Raw genomic sequence first — 16,939 nt, forward strand, 5'->3', positions numbered from 1 at the left:
CACCTTCCTGATCTCCTTTCTCCCCTGCCTCTGCTGTGTTGAACTTGTACCGCCTTTGTGATTACAGAACCAACCACTGTTACACAGATGAAACAAGCATCGCCAATGCTTACGGAGGTTGGATCCTTTCACCCCTGGCTGCAGGCTGTGGGAAAGCAGGGACTCAGGACGCTGAACAGCACTCAGTCAGCAGGCTGTGTGGGGGCCGTGGCGTTCTGCTCCAGGCCTGCGCCATCAGGGGACATCTGTGCTGCTGGTGTTCTCTGCGTGGAGCAGAGAGACAGTACAGAGGACTGTGCCTCCGGAGTCACAGGGGCAGTTGGGAGCAGAAGCCTGAGGGTGACAGCCTAACTGCTTGAAGAGAACAGCAAAGCCCCAAACCATAGATGTTGCCATGTCCTTGGGCCCACACGAACAGTGGTTTGTCTTGCAAAGGGAAGGCAGTGCAAAGTGCAAAGAGATGGAGCCCCCAAATACACAGCAGACATGGAGCCAGAGCCACAAAAAATGGAGGGGTGGAGAGTCAAGTCCGAGAACCTTGGAGCTAGGACAGACTTTGGGGATCATTAGGGACCTAGAGTGACATTTCTCCGCATTCTCTAAGCATACAGGAGTGGGAGGGTGACAAAGGGGAATGGGGAGTGAGAGGAAGGAGCCTGTCCCATGACCTGGTGTAGTAGGAGCTTTAGAATTTAAAACTCCACATTCATGTCCAGGGTTTTCCTTTTATAGTAGTATAAATTTGGACGTGCTCCTAAAACAGGATTATCAGTTTTAGCAAACAAAAATATGGAATGCTCAGTTACATTTTTAGTATAAGTGTGTTCCCAATAATGCATGGGACATAACATCTATTATAAAGGTATTCATTGTTGATCTGAAATTCAGATTTAACTGGGTGTTCTGTATTTTATCTGGCAACCCTATATTTCTACCTTCTGGGTATTCATTTTATTTTTGGTAAAAAGAGGATAATCAGGTAAGAAACTTTCAGTTGCTAGAAACAAACAAACAAAAGAATTAAAATTCGCTTAAAACATAAGGAGAGATTTATTAGCTCTTTTAGTGGGAAAGTCCTCACACATGGGCTTCAGGCATGGCTGGATCCAGCAGCTTGACAATGTCAACCAAGTCTGTCCCCCGCCCCCCAGTTCTTCTGTTTGCTTCCTGGGGTGTCTGCTTCATCCTAATCAAGAGGTTGCCTTATTATTAAAAAATGCTGGAAACCAGCTTCAGGAGCAAATACTTTCTCCTTCATGTCTAACAGGAAGAAAAAACTTTTCTGGTAGTGTCTCTCTCATAAGTTTTAGGAAGCTTCCCCCCCTACTCTCCCAAATATCTTCTCTTGCCTTATGGCCTTGATTGGGCAACCGATCTCTCCCTAAACCAATCCTGATGGCTGGGTAATGAGATGTACTGATTGGCTAAAGCAACCTGGATTCGTCTTAGGAGCTGGGTGGAGTTGGCTTCCACAGGCATCTGGGCTGGTATAAGAAAGAGGGAGATGCTAGAATAGATGCCAGGGAACTATGACAAAGCGGAGGGGAGGAGGGCTCCAAAAATACAATGCCCACTGCAAGTTTCTCTAAGGGTAAGATAAATGAGACTGACCCCCAAAGGTGTACATGCGTGCGTGCATGTGTGCGTGCGTGTGTGTGTGTGTGTGTGTGTGTGTGTGTGTGTGACAATGTTAGCTCTTCCCTTTGGACATGTTGATTGCCCTACTTTTTTTCCTAGGCCCTATCCTTCTCCTGGCCAGGTCTACAACCCAAGCTCAGCTCTGCTGTTACAGAGCAAAGAGGCCACCCTGGGAGACAGTGAGCTGGGCCTCTGTCCCGGGTGTGCCCTGGGCAGGTCTCTGCCCCTCACTGGCCCCACTACCTGGGCGGGGGGGATGGAGTGTGTGTGTGTGTGTGTGTGTGTGTGTGTGTGTGTGTGTATGTATGGGCGGGGGAGGGCATACTGATGCCAGGAGGGCTCTGGTTAGAGCACTGACCTTCGCTGACCTCAGCCTGTAGTGGGGATGCCAAGGCCCCAGGGAGTAGGCATCTACTTTGGGGAGCACATGGATGGAAGGGCAGGTATGGTGGGCTCGGCCTATCAGCTGTAAGAAAGCAAACTCAGGGGCAGAGGGACCAGAAAACTGGTCTCCAATCCCCCACCCCAGTCCTTGCCTTCCCGTCACCCACCTTTCTTTGCAGTGGTATTTAAGGGCAGACCACACCTTCGTGTCTAAGCTAGGCTCAGCACAACTGGGGCAACGCTCCTGGGCCTGCCAAACAGCACTGTGAAGAGCAGTCGTGGACAGCAAGCTGGGGATGACTCAGCCAGGAGCGGCTGGCACGGGACACATTCACTGTGGGGGCACTGCTCTGCTAGAAACACCAGTCTGCCTGGACTTAGGACATGCTGCCCTGCAATTGGCATCACCACACCGCAGGCATGGTCAATAACGTCAGCTAGCACTTAGTAGGTGCCGATGGTGGACCAAACACCCTCACCCGACAGCATCTGAGCTGAGTATTACAGTGGACTTGTGAGCCACTCCCAGTCACACAGTTTAACACGGTGGGGGTGAGGGTTCAAACCCAGGTTGCTCTGTTCCCTGCGGCCTCATCCCTCAAGCATGGGAAGACGGCTGCTGTTGTCCCAGACTGGCCTAGCCACGTGTTTACCCTATGGCTCCTCATTCATCTCCCACAGGGCCCCCAGCTGCGCCCCGTGTGAGCACGGGGTAATGAGCACCCCATCACAGTGTGGGCATATGGACCCTGGCAGGTGGGGGTGGGCCTGGCTCCCAGGAAAGCTGCCTGGGTGTTGCCCCACTGGGGTCTGCTCACCTGGTACGGGGAGCCGGACACCTCTGTCTCTGCTGCGGGGATCCTGCCTGGGGATCCTTCCTCAGGGCACCGCCTGGAGGGAGCGCTCGGGGCTCCCTGCCTCCTCTTCTCACTGGGGCCTTGGCCTTGGCCCTGCCCCCAGATCCCCCATGTGACAAGCGAGCAGGGGAGGCCGGCAGGACCAGGAGGAAGCTGCCCTGGGCTGAACATCATCAGCCAGATTCCAGGCTCACTGGCTCCTCAGTGCCTCTGGGGATGATGCGTTGATGGCCGTTGTCCTTGGCCTGCTAAGAGCCTGAAACAGCTTCAGCTCAGGAAATGTATCCCGGGGAAGCTGACCTCTTCCAGGAAGGGCTGGGGCAGAGCCACTCACAGACGCCGACCTGGAATTTGACTTGGTGCAGTGCGCCCCCTGGCGGCACCATCAGGCACCGCCTCCCACATCTCCAAACCGCGGCCTCCCTTGCATCCAGCCCCATCTCCACATTTCTCCCAGCAGCTGGATCTGCAAGCTCTGACTTACCCCACTCTCACCTGTAGCCTCATCTTCCTTGGGGCCACGCGTAGCTGGCAGGATGTGTGGAAGTGCTATGTATTTCTACACTGAGTCTTCCTCCGAGCCGCTTTATTCTGCACCCCTGGCCCAGTAATGTGTCTTCAGTATGGGGAGGAAGTGGGGCTGGAGAAGTCATTAGCAGGGGAGGGAGCACTCAGGTTGCAGAAGGGGGATCTGAGCCACTTCTTAAGGACCGAGCATCACCCAAATCTCCCCACTTTCTGGAGTGGGGAAACTGAGGGTAGAAAGATCCAGCGAATTTCTCAAGGGGACAGATTACAAGTGGCATTGCTGAGATCTGAAACCAAGGCAGCCGATTCAAAACCTCTTGCAAGCCAAAGCCACGGAAAGAAGCAGGCAGATGGCCCTCATTGGCCTCCCAGTGGGGCGTTGATGGGCAGAAAGCCTCCTTCCCTGAGGGTGGGACAGCCTTCCCCTCACCTGGGCTCAGTGTGGCCTCTCACTCTTGTTTTTCCTGATCAAGGTAAGCATGGCTGGCTATGGACAGGTAGCCTCGGAAAGCCATCTGGACAAGCTGGGGTTGTGATGGAGTCTCCGTGAGTCCTGCCTCAGGGAGGAAATGATGGCAGAGGCAGGCCCTGTGGAAACCTTCTGCCAGCCCTTGGAAGCCCCTGGGAGTGGGGCAGGGCTGGTTGTGGTGGAGAGGAATTGCTGGCACAGGTACGGGAGCACAGGTCCTGCTGCAGGGCTGGGACTCAGGGCTCCTGAGAAACAAGGTGTAGGGTGCTGTTTTCAGTCCCCACTCTTACAGTGGGCTTGACTGGAAAGCAGCACAGCAGGCCTCCTGTGTGCATGCACCAAGCAGGGTGAACTCTCCATCCAGGCTTGTGGGGGAGGCAGTGAAAGCTGCAGAAGGAAGAACAAGGGCACTGGACTCAGGCCACAATGAGTTTAACTCCTGCCCTGGATACTTTGTAGCTGGGTCACTGCATAAGTCACACCACTTCTCTGAGCCCCGGACCCCACCTGTAAAATGAGGGTAATGACAGTACCACTGCCTCGAGGGGTCCGTCCCAGGAAGTGCCTGTCCCTCTACCTCCCTCGTCGTCAGCAGCAGCATTAGCAAGGGCAATGTTTGGTTCTCAAACTGGGTGTTAGTTTTGTAATAAATTCTGCATTTAATTTACATGATAAGTTCAAAAGTAAGCCGTTTTTATAAGGTTGGATAACCAGCTTATAATCAAACACTCTTAGGTGGTGGTGGTGCCTGAGTTTGCGTTAGCGTTGAAAATCGAATTGGCAGCAAGTGGCAGAGAATGTCTGTCTTCAGTATTCAGTATGTTGGGCCCTGGTGCAGTGTGTCTCCGGGGGAGCTGGTGGCTATGTTGTGGGTGCCTTTTGGGCCTCTTCTGGGGCCTTTCGGGTGGCATGGTGGGAACCCTCAGCCCTCGCCAGGAACCTGTCACCATCAATGGGCTGACTGGCTTCCCTGAAGTTAGGGTCTTTGTAGGGATTCAGGGGGCTTTAAAGCCCGCAGAAATCAGGGTGGTCACAACAGTCCTCTGGAGGCCTCTGCTCAGTGAGCCACTGAACCCCAGCAGTCAGTCACAAATTCAGCCAGAACCACACCAGCGATCACACTGAATTGAGTTCTTAGGGGACCCTTTGTTTGTTCTTACGTAGAAAAGTAGTTTATAAGTTATAAGCATTGTCAGGTTAGATATTGTTGTATGTGTGTAAATATTTAAGTCGATGCTGGAGCCCAGGGATTGTTTCCCCCTTCTTTTGAAGAGAGCTTCCCATTATTGGGTAGAAGAAACACAGAACTAATTAATATAATATAGTAGATACTGAGCAATCCTGACTGTAATTGGCAGTTATGGCCACAAGATGGCGCTCTCAGCACACTACTTGCGCTAATCGGTTTTCCAGCAGCGCATTTGTAACCAGTCTGAGGAAGCCCTTCGGAGGAGAACGGGCTCTTTGGCCTGAGGGAGCTCAGAGGAGTCACCTCCGTAGCACCACGGGAAACACACTTCTGAGGGGCTCAGGGCTGCCACAGGGTGAGGCAAGAGAGGCATCTAGGATACAAATTTTAAGGAGGCAATGACTGCCTCACTTGCCTCCCCATCTAGTCCAGGCCCTGGGTAGCCCTACTGTATTGCACAGTGCAGCACTAGACTTTCTAAAGTCAAGTATGCATGTCAAAAATTCAAGAGTAGCAAGTAAAGAACAGCAGTACAATGTATAACTTCCAAACCAGTAGAGGGAGATAAAAACAAAAAAAAGAATACTTAAATTCAATATAATGAAGAGAGGGGAAAACAAACTTAAAAGAAAAATTATGGTAAATATAAACACAAAAGAAAAAAGTGAAAAATATGTATAAATATAAAAGTAATCATGGTAAATGTAAACAGATTCAGCTCACATATTAAAAGCTAGAGTTACTTGGCTGGATTAAAAAAAAATTATAGCTGTTTGCCAGGATATCTAAACCATAACAACACAGAAATATTGAAAATGATATACCAGCCAAATAGTATCTAAAAGAAAATTGTTGTAGTAATATTAATACGATATAAGACAGACTAACGAAAAGGCTTTACTAAGGATACTGATTGTTATAAGATGATAAAAGGAACAATTTCCATACATATAAGTCTTGAACCTGTAAACACCTAATAACAAAGCTTGAAAGGAGGAAAACTAGCAAACACAAACCTGTCACATAATGAGGAGATTTCAACAAATTCACAACCTTAGTGGGAATTTTATGACAATACTCTCTGAAACTGATAAACAAGCAAGTCAACAACAAAAAAATTAGTAAAGATTTTGAATAATACAGTAAGCAAGTGATGTGATAGATACACATAGAAGCCTTTGCCCATGGAATGTTTATAGAAGTTAAGCATATATCATTTCACAAAGCAAGCTTCAACAAATAAACACTAAAGAATCAATATTATTTAAAGTTCTCTAAACTTAATGCAATAAAATTAGATATCAATAACAAAAAAGATAGCTAAAAATAAAGGACATACATCTAAACACTGACAAATTTTTAATTTATGTCTCAAAGGAGATATTAGAATGGAAACTACAAAATATTTAGAATTGAATGCAACACATTTCAAGACATGTGTAGCTAACATGGTACCTCAAAGGAAATTTATGGCATTAAATGTGTATATTAGAAAACAAATAAACAAAAATGCTGAAAATTAAGCATCAACCAAAGACATTAAGAAAGAGGTAGCATGTGATGACAGTTTTTTTTCATTCCAAGTTTAGCTTTGAAGGGGGTTGAGAAATGGGTTCTCCATGCTCTACGCAATTTCTAATGGAGAAAAAAAGAGCTAATCTCAAAAATGTTTTATACGGCATGATTCTATTTATATAACATTCTCAAAATGACAAGATTGTATATTTGTCAAGCAGACTAGTGGTTGCTGGGGGTTAGGAATCAAGGGGTTAGGTGGTGGGTGTGATTATAATGGGGTAGCACAAGAGAGATCTTTGTGGTGATGGAATAATTCTGTACTTTGGTGGCTACAGAAATCTACACACATGATCAAACATCATAGAATGATACATATTGTACTAATGTCAGTTTCCTTGTTTTGATATTGTACTATAGTTACTTAAGATAGTTACTTAAGATACAGCCATTGGGGGAAATGAGGTAAAGGGTACATCTTTTTAGCATTTTGCAACTTCCTGGGAATCGACAATTTCAAAATAAAAAATTTAAAATGGAATGCAAAATAGTGAATACTCACTAATAGCAACTATATACATTCCTAATCTATTATGTATACATATAGAAAGGTCTTCTTAGGATATTAAAACTATGTTAATGTATACTATTATTACACTTTGAAAGATTTGTCTAAAAGATCAAAAGGCAAAAGGTATATGATAATTAATGGATATAAAAAATTAAATAAAAATTATTTGAACAAAACTAAATTTTATTGTGAGTTTAGAAGTATAAAATAAGTATAGAATTAAACTATTGGCAGTTCTGGTGTGCATTTTCCATCTCGTGGCTAGTGGGAAGGATCAGTGTCAGACTTTATGCGCTATGTCTAGAACTACATGTGTGCATTTAGGAGTAAGTGAATTGTTTACCTATTATAAGACATTTCCAAGCTTCCATGCAGAACCATTGTGAATATCGCACTGATGTACCGGTACCTAAGGGACAATGAATTTGAACTCTAAGAGAAACAAGAAAATGGATTCTTGGCACTATTAGGAAATTAGATTTTGTTATGGAGAATCTACTACTTTCCAGTGATCTGAGGAAAAGAATTTGAAAAGTTAATTGTATTTTTTTCTGTTGTTTCCGTATTCGGTTCCTCCTCATACACTGCAGCTGTGTGCATGTTGGCAGTGATACAACCTCCAAACTTAACCTGAACCTACAAACAGAATCCATGACATTCAGTTGAGTTGCTTTTCCTTCTGAGGATGCAGGCAAGACATGAGGCTCCTGCACAGAGCTTCCTCCCTGTCTCCATGGGGCTCATTTCTCTCAGTGAGATATGTAGGGCCAGGGCTGTGGGTCTTCCTGGGCCAGCACTGAGTGCAAATCTCAGGGCACAGGGGTGCTCCTGTATTCTTTAATACATGTAGGTTGTGTATGTTTGGGTTATTGTGGGCCCTCAAAGCACGGGGCCCAGGACAGCACCCCCTTCCTGAACATGCAGCACTTTCTGTCAGTGCTGCTTCAGGTACATTAGTGCCTGTCTCAGTGGCAGGTGTTACCAGGCTCATGCTTTCGCCTCCAGGAGAGACTGGCTGTCACAGGACTTGGAGGCTGCCCTGCTCACCTCCGTTCCCCCACAGGACATGGCACACAGATGTTGGGGCTCAGGGGCTTGAGGGTAACAAGCTGGGCAGGGTCCTCCAAGGGTCCCCTGGGTGCCCAGCCCTGTGTGACTGTGCAGTAGAGCACAGCCATGCTGTAAGGAGACTTCTGAGCTTGCTGCTCTGGGGTCAGTGAGCTGCATTGCAGTTAGGCCTGGGGGTCCATGCACTCTGAAAGGAAACAGCAAAAACCTCAACTAATGCTTCTCCAGACCAGCTTAAACTAGTGTTACTTTTTAAAAAAAGTGTCCTTTTTTTTCTCTCCATCAATATCAGATGCTCCAAAGATAGCCTCCAGGTGTCTCCCTTCCCCGTGTACATATGCCCCTCCTCACATGAGGTGGACGTGATGCTGTGACCGTCCTGCACTTGGCCCCTGAGAAGACTGGTAGCTTCTCTTTCTCTCTCTGGAAGTCAACCACCATGTTGGTAAAAGCTTGCGTTAATCTAAGGCCATGTGTGGAAAGAGAGGCCTCCAGGAGCCCACCCATTGTGTGAGTGAAGCCCCGCGAGTCTTCCAGCCCCTTTCAGTCCCCAAGGGAACGAGCTGGCAGCCCCCAGCCCACACTGTGTGGAGCAGGCGAATCACCCAGCCCACCCCTGCCTGCTTCCTGCCCCACAAAATATGAGAAACAATAAATATATAGCTTTATTTTAAGCCACTGTATTTTGTTATGTAGCAGTATATACCCAATAAAACTTGGAAAAACTTGACAGTCAAATGTTTGATTGAGCACCTACTATTTGCCAGGTTCCATGCTCAAGACTGAGGCTGCAGAAGGAAACAAGAAAGGATCCTTGACTTGAGCTCACAGTTGCAAGGAGGCAACTCTAACTGTGTGGTTTGCGGAATGGATGAGCAGTAGGGAAAGTGGAGGGTGCTGTGTGGGGCTGGCGAAGAAAGAGAAAATATCCCAGAAAGGCAAGAATCAGGAGACCTCTTCCCCAGTTCCACCAGCCAGTGACCATCACTAGGGGGCAGGTTGTGACATTTCTCTCCAGGATTTTATGTGGCTGGATTTTGCCATAGATGCTATAAAAATGCTGATTGTCTAGAATTCAGGGGTGTCCAAACTTTTTTCAATGTTTTTTACCAAGGGCCATATGTGGTAAAATACACAAACAGCCGGGCCACTCACTCGAGGTGAAGTATGTGTTGCCTCACCTGGTTTATTTAAGTAAACTAAATATATTTTTGGAATTTGCTGTGGGCCAATTAACAACGGATCGCGGGCCGCAGTTTGGACACCCCTGGTCTAGATGATGACAAAGACTCACCCCGTGCCAGTACTGCGAATCATCTCATTCTTTCCCTCACAGTCACCCACGAAGAAGGGAATTGCTATGGTCCCATTGTACCTATCAGAAAGCTGAGGCTTAAGGAGCTGAGGTGACTTGCCCAAGGTCAGGCATCTAAGGAGGGGCAGAGAAGGTACTCAAACTGAGGGCCTCTGATCCCAGAGCAGGAGCTCGCAGCCATGATGTTGCTCACCTGTGTTTTAAGTTACTATTAGAAATCAAGCATTTCCTCACGTATTAAAAATAACATCTAAAATGACCTATTAATGACTATATAATATTTTATTGTAAAGTCTCCTAAAATTGCACACCTCACATTATTTCCAACATGCAGAGAGCACCTTTCCACGTTAAGGTCTGCTTTTGCATTTATTTATGTCTGCCATCATTGTATTATCTAAAAAGGATTTGAGGGAGATATATAAAAAGCTTTTTCTGAATATTGGGTCATTTCCTTAGGATAGATTCACAGAAGGGTAAATAAATACTTTAAGTTTGGGGTTTTCTGCAAGAAACATCTGGAACAAAAAGACAATCTCTCTGGGTGACAGTCACATCCACCTATATTTAGAGCAATTATTGCCACATTTCATAGTTTCAGAAACACAGAGAGGTACTTCTGCAAAGGACCCAGCTATAATGAATTATAATAAAACTGCTGGTGTATTTTCCCTCAAAACTTGAAGTGAACCTGTGGCTGAGGTTTGAGAATTCAAATGTGCGTCCTGGGCTGGTACCTCAGTGGGTGTGAGCAGAAAGCAGAAGTGGCGTGGTCTCCCTGCACTTCCCCATACGTACTTCAGAGTCGGGCCAGCCCTGCAATGGCTCTCATGCTGGCAGCTTCCTGGGGCTCTGGGGAAGCCTGGCAGTGGGTGACCATCGGTTCTTTGAGCAACCATTCTGTTGGTAACAGGTGGTGGGGATGGGGGCACGTCTCTTAAAGAACAAGTATTGCCACTGGGCCTGCAGCCAGGATATGGTCTCGAGTGTCACAACTGTCCCATGAGGTTGGGGGAAGGGATCAGCAGCCCCTTTATAGAGATGTGGGGGCTCCGAGGGGTGACCTGCTCTGGTGGCCCTACTGGTTCCCAGCTTGTGCTTCCACTTCCTGGATAATGAATCCTAATCATCCACCTGATGAGTCCTATAGCCCCTGGGACCAGGCTGGCCCTGGAGCAAGGGAGGAAGATGTTTCTACTCATTTTCTCTTAATTGCTTATGTGATAGGATGGTAAGATCAGCTGACCTCACAAAATGTGTGCTGGTAAATGCTTAACAACAGGCTCTCCCAAGCCCTCCCTCCTCTCCTTCCCTCCCTCCTATCCATCCATCCATCCATCCATCCATCCATCCATCCATCCATCCAAGTTTATTATAACTTTTATGATATAAAGTATGTGTGTAGCACATAATTTACAAATAATAATAAAACATGCAATTTTCTATTGCAAATTCTATGCAGCTAATTGATTCTTATAGAATATTTTCCTCTCCTTTAGCCAAACTCTTGCATCTGTAGCCAAACTGTGGTCTCAATTTAACCACAATTTGATAAATGGAGTTGCACCCTCACCCACAATGCTTTACCCAATAATTTATAGTCATCGAATCTAATGTGTCATCCCCTGTTAAATCATTTCTCATCCTCATACAGATTATATTTGTTAAACTAAAACCATTTTCCGTTTTCACAGCATGGATATCAGTACTTTACTCACTTTTCAATGGTGTGAGTGACTTTGTTGAATCGGATTATCGGTTTCAAACACTGGGAAAGTGTTTCCTCAATATTCGTGCTATTCACCATGTAATGGCTGTAGACACAGCACAATTTAAATTTAATCTCCGTTGTATTTTCTCCACCACTTTCTAAAGCCTGATCAACAAAACACTCCATCAAGCCCTTGTTTGTAGCCTTTTCCATTTTTCATGGTGTAAATTCTCCCACCAATTTTAACATGGCCAATTGAAAACTACCAACATGCTGTCACTAAATCCAGCTGGAAGATGCTTGGTAGAGCCTCCACCAGTGACACAGAAACAACAGGTGTTAGGAAGCTTAAGAGCATAAGAGCAAATGTAACAAAATAATGAGTAATTTTTGAGCATTCATTACCTTGTTTTTAATATAATTTATTTAATGATAAGGTTGTATAATTTAATTTTAAAGTGTTAATGAGACAGGAGTATTTATCTTCTCTCTGGGTCAATCATGTTTCTTGGTTCTACGGCGAATATTACCTTCGCGACTACAGTATTGTCAATGCCGTTCATTAGTTTTCTAGTTTTTAGAGCCAACCTATCAACAAAACAAGTAAGAGACTTTCAGTTTGCTAATAAAACTATTTTAAACCACGATGATGTGAAAACAATAACATAATAAACAAAAGTAGGGGGAGGAGAGATGGAGAATAACTACACGAGTATCCTTATCTTTCATAGCAGCAAATATTGTCTTAATTTGACATATAGCTGAGTGAATATGCTACTTAAAGTCGTGAAGGCAATTACTAGAAGGAAATATAAAAATATAATGAACAAAGTAGAAAGGCAACATTTAGAAGAATAAAATAAAATAAAATTACAAATCAAAAAGGAGTTTGAGAGAGGAAGAAAATAGTATAAGCAATCATTTCCTTGTCTAAAGGTCTAAAGGTCTAAAGGTCTAAAGGTCTTGTCTCAAATTAATCCTAAAGGAGGAGGAGGAGTTGAAGTTGTGATGGTAAACACCAGAAGATCTAAAAGCAATCACTCTTCATGATTATTTGGCCAAAGAGGAAATGACCATGGCCAAAAGGGAAGCTACTTTTTATGTTCTTATGCACTGAATTTTGCTTCCATATGTAGGTAAAAAATTTTAAGTTAAAAAAATATCATAACTACTATTAAAGAGCAACTTCTGCTTCCTTCAGCCCAGATCCCATATACTTTGCAGTAATCCTTTTTACAGTATATTTTGCTTTTGACCACATGTGCAAACATCCCAAAAGGCCTAAAGTCACATTTAATCCCTGTTTCCGGTTCCCATGGCCTTGTACCTGCCCTCTGCGAACCAGCGGAATTCTCCAGTTACATTGGGAATGGTTGTATTTTGTGCTTGTCTGTACCACAAACACGGTGTGCTAAACATAGCACTTGACATATGATACATTCTTATTATTTAATCTTCATTATCCTCAATTTATGTATATGAAAAGGAAGGCTCAAGGTGGCTAGATGACATACTCAGAATCCTACAGTTTAGTGGCTTAACTTGGCAGGTCTTGTCCTCTGCAGCAAAGGATTAAGATACTTAAACCACTATTAGCCAGAGCTCTGTCCCCCCAAGGAAATGTGGTGCTCCCCCAAGTAAGAAGTTGGGGCCTAAGGCTCCCACCTTAGAGAACCTCATATCTCACACCCCCTTCAAGGAGAGGGAGAAGTCTGCAGCCTACAGAGATGAGTTTCCTTCCCAGCAATGCAGGTGCATTATGGGCCGAAGGCATCTCCCTCTCGTTTGTCCCGTGAGGTCCCTCAAACTGCAGAAAGTCACTGCTGCACCCCCAGCAGGGCTGTGGTAAGAAGGGGAAGACACTTTTACCTGCCAGCTTTAGACACTTATTCTATTTAATTCTCATTAAAACAAAATCCCTGTGAAATTGCTGTAATTATCTTTATTTTCAGATGAGAAAACAGTCAGTCTCCATGCAGTTAAGTAATGCTCCTGAGATCACTCTTTCCCTTCTGCTCACCCCTTGCATCTGCCCCTGCACCTGCCCCCCTGCAAGGTGTGGCTGGTCCTCCAGCTGTCCCTTCCTCTGTCAGGTCTCATGGCTGCTGGAAATGGTGCATTTGGGAAGGGAGGATGGCCAGGATGCCATAGCCTCCTCTCTGACCATGTGGGCTCAGTGCCTCTGTTGGGAACCATGATAGCCGTGCTCCTACTGATGTTTGGAACTTACACTGATCTCTGGCACTGTCTTTTCTGGCAGGGTGTGGCTGGGGGCCACGCCTGAGTGGAAGCCTGCAGGAACCACGGCCAGCTGGCAAGGTGGCTACTGAACCGTGGAGCCAGCCCCACCTGCAGTGACCCCCTGCTTCCCCTGTAAATGAAAGCCACTGTCCGGAGGGGGATGTGAAAAAGCAGAGGTCCCCAGGATGGCTGTGGAGGAGCCTGCACCTGTGCATGGCCTGGGGGCAGGAGAAAGGTGTTTCCTTTTCTTTACAGCACTTCATTCCATCTTGGCAGGAGTTCGGAGGGAGTCTCCTCCACTAAGAGTCATCTAACTTTGACGAAGCTCATACATGCTAGAACAGCTCGGCCACTTTACTCTTCCCCGCCGCCACCACACCTCTCTCTGCTGTTCTGGGGAGGCCTACTAAACCCATTTAGCTCTTTGAACCCACCAACCCCAGGCTCTCAGGCCTTTGGTTCCCTCTGCCCTCCTCCAGAGTCAAGCATCTCACTCAACATACCCTCATTCCTTTTTATGTTCTTCAGCTTAAGGAGAGAACTTGCTTAGCTGTCTCTCAGTGACTGCTGCAAGGCGATCTTTTTGGGGCATGCGCATCTGGTCAGGTTGTAGGCTATAGATGCATGGAGGAGACAACTTTCTCATGCGTCTCATCCCCCAGACCCTCATGTGGTTGTAGCTGGAACACCCTGGTCCGTCCAATGTGAGCCCAGCGGGCATCCTTCTTACCAGTGATTGTTCTGTGGGGGGCTGACCCACAGTGACCCTATCACAGTCAGTTCTCAGGTCCCGTCTAGGCCACATGTGGTTGGTTCAGGTGTTCCCTGATCCAAATGGAGGCATGAGAATAGAGAGCATCTCTCTCTAGGAGGCTAGACCTCATGTGAAAGACACTCTCAGGAGCCAGGCTGGCCATGTTCTGCCATGAGTGCTGTGAACCAGCGGGGAGCCGGCAGCCTCCGACACATGGCATGATGCAGACAGCAGGACACAGGGACAAGAGGAACAGCCTCCTCTGGGTGTGCTTACTTGCTGCTTGTCCAGAGAGTCAGGCCTCTGAGGGTGCATATCAGCAGGCATTTTTTTCTACTTCATTTTCCTGGTTACAACCTGTAGGGCTGGACACAGTGCCATCTAGCTCTTTCCATGCCCTGTCTGAGCTTGCCTGCATGTTCCAGGTTGGCCTCTAACACGACTCCCTCAGGATGTCTTCCTGCCCAGCTGTTTCCTGTGCTTTTCCAGAGCCATCTCTCAGCACTTTCCATCCTTTCTGTGGTGGGGGAAGGTGTTGCCAACTATCTTCAGGTGATTGATGCTGTTGGTGTTTCCTTTCTTCCATTCGAAGATAAATTCTTTTCTGGCCCTCCCTATGGGGGAAATCTCTGTACCTATTAAGTGCTGAGTATGACCTTTGGAAATGGAAAAGCAGCCTCTCCTGGATTGGGAATAATTTCAGAAGGGCGACCATCCGAAGGCCTTGCCCCTTCTCCCCTGTGGCCTTGCCATGGCAAACTTCTGCTGCCATTTTTGTCTGAGACTCTGTTGGGGCCTACCATGGTTGTTCTGGGCACTGCACATGCAGTATGCTCCTCCCGTCCTGCCCATTCTCCCCTTCCTTCCTCCTCACCCCCACTAGGCAGCTGCTACAGTTGTGGTCGACCTGGTGTGGCAACCAATCCAATCCTTCCATGGCAAATCTCCATGCACTTGTGAAATGAATTCGTGGTTTCATTTGGTTTCCCCAGGCCTGTAAGCAGCCTCTGGTGTTCCATTCCCCACTGCTCAGCTCTGTCAGCTCCTGCTGGAACCACCCTGGCCCCTGGCTCCCTGCAGTGGCCCATCCTCAGGCTCTCACTCATGGTCTGACTGCCTGGCTGGGAGCCAGGCATCTTTTTGGGACTGCGCTACTCTGTGGCCACTTCTCCACTTCTCTAGAACTATGCCCCTACTATTACCTGTCGGGTGCTCTGTAAATTCTCTTTATTTTTTTCTTTAGCATTTGTTTTAACATGTAAACAATGAGTTCACTTGGCTTTTATTGAGTTGTGAGAGATGATCTCATTTTATTTTTTCATATATTTATGTGTATATACATATATATATTTGTATATATCTGATTATCTTAACATCACTTATTAATAGTCCATCTTTTCCCACTGATTTGAGATGTCACCTTTGAGTATACTAAATTTACATGTGTAATTGAGGCTATTTCTGGATATTCTATCTGTTCCATTGTTCTGTTTATCCATGTGGACACTGTTTCCATGACAGATGATTTAGAATGTATTTTAATTTCTGGTAAACCTAGCCTCCCCTTTTTGCTCTCTCTCTCTCAATTTCTTTTAAAAAAATGTTTTATTATGGAAGAAATGTGAAGATATATATAAAGTAAATATAATAATATAATGAAGCCAAGTACCCATGGTTGAACTTCAACCTTGATCAACATTTTGCCATTTTTGTGTCATTTATACATCCACCCATTCCCCACTTAACTATTTAATAGCTTTTTAATATAAAGTTTTATGTATATTGAAATGCACAAATCTTAACTGCATGATTTAAAAAAATTGTTCCGCCTGTGTAAGCCATACCTCTATCAAAACTTAAAATATTTTCATTACTTCAGAAAGTTCCTTTGTGACATTTTCTAGTTAATAACTCCTTCCTAGAGGTAACCACTGTTCTGAATTTTTTCCACTATGGATTAATTTTGCCTGCTCAAGAATTTCATACAAATGGAATCACAGAATGCACCCTGTGTGTGCAGCTTCAGTCAATAATGTCTGTGAGATTCATTCACATTGAAGGATGTATCATAGTTGAATATTTTTATTGCTGAGTAGAATTCCATTGTATAATTATGCCATGATTTTTTTATTGATTATCGAGTTGATGGACATTTGGGTTGTTTCTGAATTTTAGCTATCATGAATAAAGCTGTTATAAATATTCATGCATAATCTTTGTGTTGACATGTGTTTTCATTTATCTTGGGTAAATACGTGGGCATGGAATTGCTGGGACACGTGGTTAGTGTATGTTTAATTTTATAAGAAATGGCTAAAGTGTTTTCAAAAGTAGTTCTATCATTACACATTCCTACCAGCAATGTCTTTTAGGAAGATTAGAAGAAAATTTTAATTTTGATTCCAGTGGCTTTACAGCTTCACTATTCGCTGTTGATAATCTTTTAAATTTTAGCCGTTGTAGTGGGTGTGCTGAGGTATCTCAAAATGGTTTTACTTTGCACTTACCTGATAATTAACAATATCAAGCACATTTTCATGTACTTTTTGACCATTTGTGTATGTTTGTTATATGTGTATATATTTGTGTGTGTATGTATATATACACACGCACACACAGAGAAGGTGCCAAAAACATGTATACACACTTTAAGAAAGGAAAACATTGTATTAAAATTCTAATACTAAATATATGCCAAT

General features: G+C 45.2%; 1 protein-coding gene across 3 annotated transcripts in view; it reads right to left on the bottom strand.

The window, feature by feature from the left end:
• ARHGAP22 (Rho GTPase activating protein 22) overlaps positions 1 to 3,173 on the bottom strand; it is a 206,958-nt gene extending 203,785 nt beyond the window's left edge. Inside the window, exon 1 of one of the 3 annotated variants that reach the window (XM_019730133.2) lies at positions 2,841 to 3,157. The gene's annotated coding sequence lies outside the window, so the exon portion shown is untranslated. Of the gene's footprint in view, positions 1 to 2,840 lie in introns of all 3 variants that reach the window. The other 2 variants (XM_019730136.2, XM_074337247.1) reach the window with 2 other exon arrangements.
• Between the last annotated feature and the right edge of the window lie 13,766 nt (positions 3,174 to 16,939).

Source organism: Rhinolophus sinicus, linkage group LG07 (genome assembly GCF_036562045.2).
Source record: "Rhinolophus sinicus isolate RSC01 linkage group LG07, ASM3656204v1, whole genome shotgun sequence".
Classification (NCBI taxonomy): Eukaryota; Metazoa; Chordata; class Mammalia; order Chiroptera; family Rhinolophidae; genus Rhinolophus; species Rhinolophus sinicus.